This window comes from Phyllobates terribilis, unplaced genomic scaffold (genome assembly GCF_046119375.1).
Source record: "Phyllobates terribilis strain yellow unplaced genomic scaffold, ASM4611937v1 Scaffold_20__1_contigs__length_20440879, whole genome shotgun sequence".
NCBI classification, from domain to species: domain Eukaryota; kingdom Metazoa; phylum Chordata; class Amphibia; order Anura; family Dendrobatidae; genus Phyllobates; species Phyllobates terribilis.
In genome coordinates, this window is record NW_027362780.1 from 4,126,689 (window position 1) to 4,134,078 (window position 7,390).

Genomic DNA, 7,390 nt, shown 5'->3' on the forward strand with positions numbered 1-7,390 from the left:
ACAATTTAATAAAGCGTAGGAGAAAACAACATAAATACAATTTAATAAAGCATAGGATAAAACAACATAAATATTTTTTAATAAAGCAAAGGATAAAACCACATAAATACAATTTAATAAAGCATAGGATAAAACAACATAAATAAAATTTAATAAAGCATAGGTTAAAACAACATAAATACAATTTAATAAAGCATAAGATAAAACAACATGAATACAATTTAATAAAGCATAGGTTAAAACAAATTAAATACAATTTAATAAAGCATAGGATAAAACAAATTAAATACAATTTAATAAAGCATAGGATAAAACAACATAAATACTTTTTAATAAAGCATAGGATAAAACCACATAAATACAATTTAATAAAGCACAGAAGAAAACAACATAAATACAATTTAATAAAGCATAGGATAAAACAACATAAATACAATTTAATAAAGCATAGGATAAAACAACATAAATACAATTTAATAAAGCATAGGATAAAACAACATAAATACTTTTTAATAAAGCATAGGATAAAACCACATAAATACAATTTAATAAAGCATAGGGTAAAACATCATAAATAAAATTTAATAAAGCATGGGTTAAAACAATATAAATACAATTTAATAAAGCATAGGATAAAACAACATAAATACAATTTATTAAAGCATAGGATAAAACAACATAAATACTTTTTAATAAAGCATAGGATAAAACCACATAAATACAATTTAATAAAGCACAGGATAAAACAACATAAATACAATTTAATAAAGCATAGGATAAAACAACATAAATACAATTTAATAAAGCATAGGATAAAACAACATAAATACAATTTAATAAAGCACAGGATAAAACAACATAAATACAATTTAATAAAGCATAGGTTAAAACAACATAAATACAATTTAATAAAGCATAGGTTAAAACAACATAAATACAATTTAATAAAGCATAGGTTAAAACAACATAAATACAATTTAATAAAGCATAGGATAAAACAACATAAATACAATTTAATAAAGCATAGGTTAAAACAACATGAATACAATTTAATAAAGCATAAGAAAAAACAACATGAATACAATTTAATAAAGCATAGGTTAAAACAACATAAATACAATTTAATAAAGCATAGGACAAAACAACATAAATACAATTTAATAAAGCATAGGATAAAACAACATAAATACAATTTAATGAAACATAGGATAAACAACATAAATACAATTTAATAAAGCATAGGACAAAACAACATAAATACAATTTAATAAAGCATATGTTAAAACAACATAAATACAATTTAATAAAGCATAAGATAAAACAACATGAATTTAATTTAGTAAAGCATAAGATAAAACAACATGAATACAATTTAATAAAGCATAGGTTAAAACAACATAAATACAATTTAAGAAAGCATAGGATAAAACTACATAAATACATTTTAATAAAGCATAGGATAAAACAACATAAATACAATTTAATAAAGCATAGGATAAAACAACATAAATAAAATTTAATAAAGCATAGGTTAAAACAACATAAATACAATTTAATAAAGCATAGGATAAAACAACATAAATAAAATTTAATAAAGCATAGGATAAAACAACATAAATACAATTTAATAAAGCATAGGATAAAACAACATAAATACAATTTAATAAAGCATAGGATAAAACAAATTAAATACAATTTAATAAAGCATAGGATAAAACAAATTAAATACAATTTAATAAAGCATAGGATAAAACAACATAAATTCAATTTAATAAAGCATAGGATAAAACAACATAAATACAATTTAATAAAGCATAGGATAAAACAACATAAATACAATTTAATAAAGCATAGGATAAAACAACATAAATACTTTTTAATAAAGCATAGGATAAAACCACATAAATACAATTTAATAAAGCATAGGTTAAAACAACATAAATACAATTTTATAAATCATAGGATAAAACAACATAAATACAATTTAATAATGCATAGGTTAAAACAACATAAATACAATTTAATAAAGCATAGGATAAAACAACATAAATTCAATTTAATAAAGCATAGGATAAAACAACATAAATACAATTTAATAAAGCACAGGATAAAACAACTTAAATAAAATTTAATAAAGCATAGGATAAAACAACATAAATAAAATTTAATAAAGCATAGGATAAAACAACGTAAATACAATTTAATAAAGCATAGGATAAAACAACATAAATAAAATTTAATAAAGCATAGGATAAAACAACATAAATACAATTTAATAAAGCATAGGATAAAACAACATAAATACAATTTAATAAAGCATAGGATAAAACAACATAAATACAATTTAATAAAGCATAGGGTAAAACAACATAAATACAATTTAATAAAGCATAGGACAAAACAACATAAATACAATTTAATAAAGCATAGGATAAAACAACATAAATACAATTTAATGAAACATAGGATAAACAACATAAATACAATTTAATAAAGCATAGGACAAAACATCATAAATAAAATTTAATAAAGCATAGGTTAAAACAACATAAATACAATTTAATAAAGCATAGGATAAAACAACATAAATACAATTTAATAAAGCATAGGATAAAACAACATAAATACAATTTAATAAAGCATAGGATAAAACAACATAAATACTTTTTAATAAAGCATAGGATAAAACCACATAAATACAATTTAATAAAGCACAGGATAAAACAACATAAATACAATTTAATAAAGCATAGGATAAAACAACATAAATACAATTTAATAAAGCATAGGATAAAACAACATAAATACAATTTAATGAAGCATAGGATAAAACAACATAAATACAATTTAATAAAGCATACGTTAAAACAACATAAATACAATTTAATAAAGCATACGTTAAAACAACATAAACACAATTTAATAAAGCATAGGATAAAACAACATAAATTCAATTTAATAAAGCATAGGATAAAACAACATAAATACAATTTAATAAAGCACAGGATAAAACAACATAAATAAAATTTAATAAAGCATAGGATAAAACAACATAAATAAAATTTAATAAAGCATAGGATAAAACAACGTAAATACAATTTAATAAAGCATAGGATAAAACAACATAAATAAAATTTAATAAAGCATAGGATAAAACAACATAAATACAATTTAATAAAGCATAGGATAAAACAACATAAATACAATTTAATAAAGCATAGGTTAAAACAACATAAATGCAATTTAATAAAGCATAGGAAAAAACAACATAAATAAAATTTAATAAAGCATAGGATAAAACAACATAAATACAATTTAATAAAGCATAGGATAAAACAACATAAATACAATTTAATAAAGCATAGGATAAAACAACATAAATACAATTTAATAAAGCATAGGATAAAACAACATGAATACAATTTAATAAAGCATAAGAAAAAACAACATGAATACAATTTAATAAAGCATAGGTTAAAACAACATAAATACAATTTAATAAAGCATAGGTTAAAACAACATAAATACAATTTAATAAAGCATAGGATAAAACAACATAAATATTTTTTAATAAAGCATAGGATAAAACCACATAAATACAATTTAATAAAGCATAGGGTAAAACATCATAAATAAAATTTAATAAAGCATGGGTTAAAACAACATAAATACAATTTAATAAAGCATAGGATAAAACAACATAAATACAATTTAATAAAGCATAGGATAAAACAACATAAATACTTTTTAATAAAGCATAGGATAAAACCACATAAATACAATTTAATAAAGCACAGGATAAAACAACATAAATACAATTTAATAAAGCATAGGATAAAACAACATAAATACAATTTAATAAAGCATAGGATAAAACAACATAAATACAATTTAATAAAGCATAGGATAAAACAAATTAAATACAATTTAATAAAGCATAGGATAAAACAAATTAAATACAATTTAATAAAGCATAGGATAAAACAACATAAATTCAACTTAATAAAGCATAGGATAAAACAACATAAATACAATTTAATAAAGCATAGGATAAAACAACATGAATACAATTTAATAAAGCATAGGATAAAACAACATAAATACTTTTTAATAAAGCATAGGATAAAACCACATAAATACAATTTAATAAAGCATAGGGTAAAACAACATAAATACAATTTAATAAAGCATAGGACAAAACAACATAAATACAATTTAATAAAGCATAGGATAAAACAACATAAATACAATTTAATGAAACATAGGATAAACAACATAAATACAATTTAATAAAGCATAGGACAAAACATCATAAATAAAATTTAATAAAGCATAGGTTAAAACAACATAAATACAATTTAATAAAGCATAGGATAAAACAACATAAATACAATTTAATAAAGCATAGGATAAAACAACATAAATTCAATTTAATAAAGCATAGGATAAAACAACATAAATACAATTTAATAAAGCATAGGATAAAACAACATGAATACAATTTAATAAAGCATAAGAAAAAACAACATGAATACAATTTAATAAAGCATAGGTTAAAACAACATAAATACAATTTAATAAAGCATAGGTTAAAACAACATAAATACAATTCAATAAAGCATAGGATAAAACAACATAAATATTTTTTAATAAAGCATAGGATAAAACCACATAAATACAATTTAATAAAGCATAGGATAAAACAACATAAATACAATTTAATAAAGCATAGGATAAAACAACATAAATATTTTTTTTAATAAAGCATAGGATAAAACCACATAAATACAATTTAATAAAGCATAGGATAAAACAACATAAATAAAATTTAATAAAGCATAGGTTAAAACAACCTAAATACAATTTAATAAAGCATAGGATAAAACAACATGAATACAATTTAATAAAGCATAGGTTAAAACCACATAAATACAATTTAATAAAGCATAGGATAAAACAACATATATACAATTTAATAAAGCATAGGTTAAAACAACATAAATACAATTTAATAAAGCATAGGATAAAACAACATAAATACAATTTAATAAAGCATAGGATAAAACAACATAAATAAAATTTAATAAAGCATAGGTTAAAACAACATAAATACAATTTAATAAAGCATAGGATAAAACAACATAAATAAAATTTAATAAAGCATAGGTTAAAACAACATAAATACAATTTAATAAAGCGTAGGAGAAAACAACATAAATACAATTTAATAAAGCATAGGATAAAACAACATAAATATTTTTTAATAAAGCAAAGGATAAAACCACATAAATACAATTTAATAAAGCATAGGATAAAACAACATAAATAAAATTTAATAAAGCATAGGTTAAAACAACATAAATACAATTTAATAAAGCATAAGATAAAACAACATGAATACAATTTAATAAAGCATAGGTTAAAACAAATTAAATACAATTTAATAAAGCATAGGATAAAACAAATTAAATACAATTTAATAAAGCATAGGATAAAACAACATAAATACTTTTTAATAAAGCATAGGATAAAACCACATAAATACAATTTAATAAAGCACAGAAGAAAACAACATAAATACAATTTAATAAAGCATAGGATAAAACAACATAAATACAATTTAATAAAGCATAGGATAAAACAACATAAATACAATTTAATAAAGCATAGGATAAAACAACATAAATACTTTTTAATAAAGCATAGGATAAAACCACATAAATACAATTTAATAAAGCATAGGGTAAAACATCATAAATAAAATTTAATAAAGCATGGGTTAAAACAATATAAATACAATTTAATAAAGCATAGGATAAAACAACATAAATACAATTTAATAAAGCATAGGATAAAACAACATAAATACTTTTTAATAAAGCATAGGATAAAACCACATAAATACAATTTAATAAAGCACAGGATAAAACAACATAAATACAATTTAATAAAACATAGGATAAAACAACATAAATACAATTTAATAAAGCATAGGTTAAAACAACATAAATACAATTTAATAAAGCATAAGATAAAACAACATGAATACAATTTAATAAAGCATAGGTTAAAACAAATTAAATACAATTTAATAAAGCATAGGATAAAACAAATTAAATACAATTTAATAAAGCATAGGATAAAACAACATAAATACTTTTTAATAAAGCATAGGATAAAACCACATAAATACAATTTAATAAAGCACAGAAGAAAACAACATAAATACAATTTAATAAAGCATAGGATAAAACAACATAAATACAATTTAATAAAGCATAGGATAAAACAACATAAATACAATTTAATAAAGCATAGGATAAAACAACATAAATACTTTTTAATAAAGCATAGGATAAAACCACATAAATACAATTTAATAAAGCATAGGGTAAAACATCATAAATAAAATTTAATAAAGCATGGGTTAAAACAACATAAATACAATTTAATAAAGCATAGGATAAAACAACATAAATACAATTTAATAAAGCATAGGATAAAACAACATAAATACTTTTTAATAAAGCATAGGATAAAACCACATAAATACAATTTAATAAAGCACAGGATAAAACAACATAAATACAATTTAATAAAGCATAGGATAAAACAACATAAATACAATTTAATAAAGCATAGGATAAAACAACATAAATACAATTTAATAAAGCATAGGATAAAACAAATTAAATACAATTTAATAAAGCATAGGATAAAACAAATTAAATACAATTTAATAAAGCATAGGATAAAACAACATAAATTCAACTTAATAAAGCATAGGATAAAACAACATAAATACAATTTAATAAAGCATAGGATAAAACAACATGAATACAATTTAATAAAGCATAGGATAAAACAACATAAATACTTTTTAATAAAGCATAGGATAAAACCACATAAATACAATTTAATAAAGCATAGGGTAAAACAACATAAATACAATTTAATAAAGCATAGGACAAAACAACATAAATACAATTTAATAAAGCATAGGATAAAACAACATAAATACAATTTAATGAAACATAGGATAAACAACATAAATACAATTTAATAAAGCATAGGACAAAACATCATAAATAAAATTTAATAAAGCATAGGTTAAAACAACATAAATACAATTTAATAAAGCATAGGATAAAACAACATAAATACAATTTAATAAAGCATAGGATAAAACAACATAAATACAATTTAATAAAGCATAGGATAAAACAACATAAATACTTTTTAATAAAGCATAGGATAAAACCACATAAATACAATTTAATAAAGCACAGGATAAAACAACATAAATACAATTTAATAAAGCATAGGATAAAACAACATAAATACAATTTAATAAAGCATAGGATAAAACAACATAAATACAATTTAATGA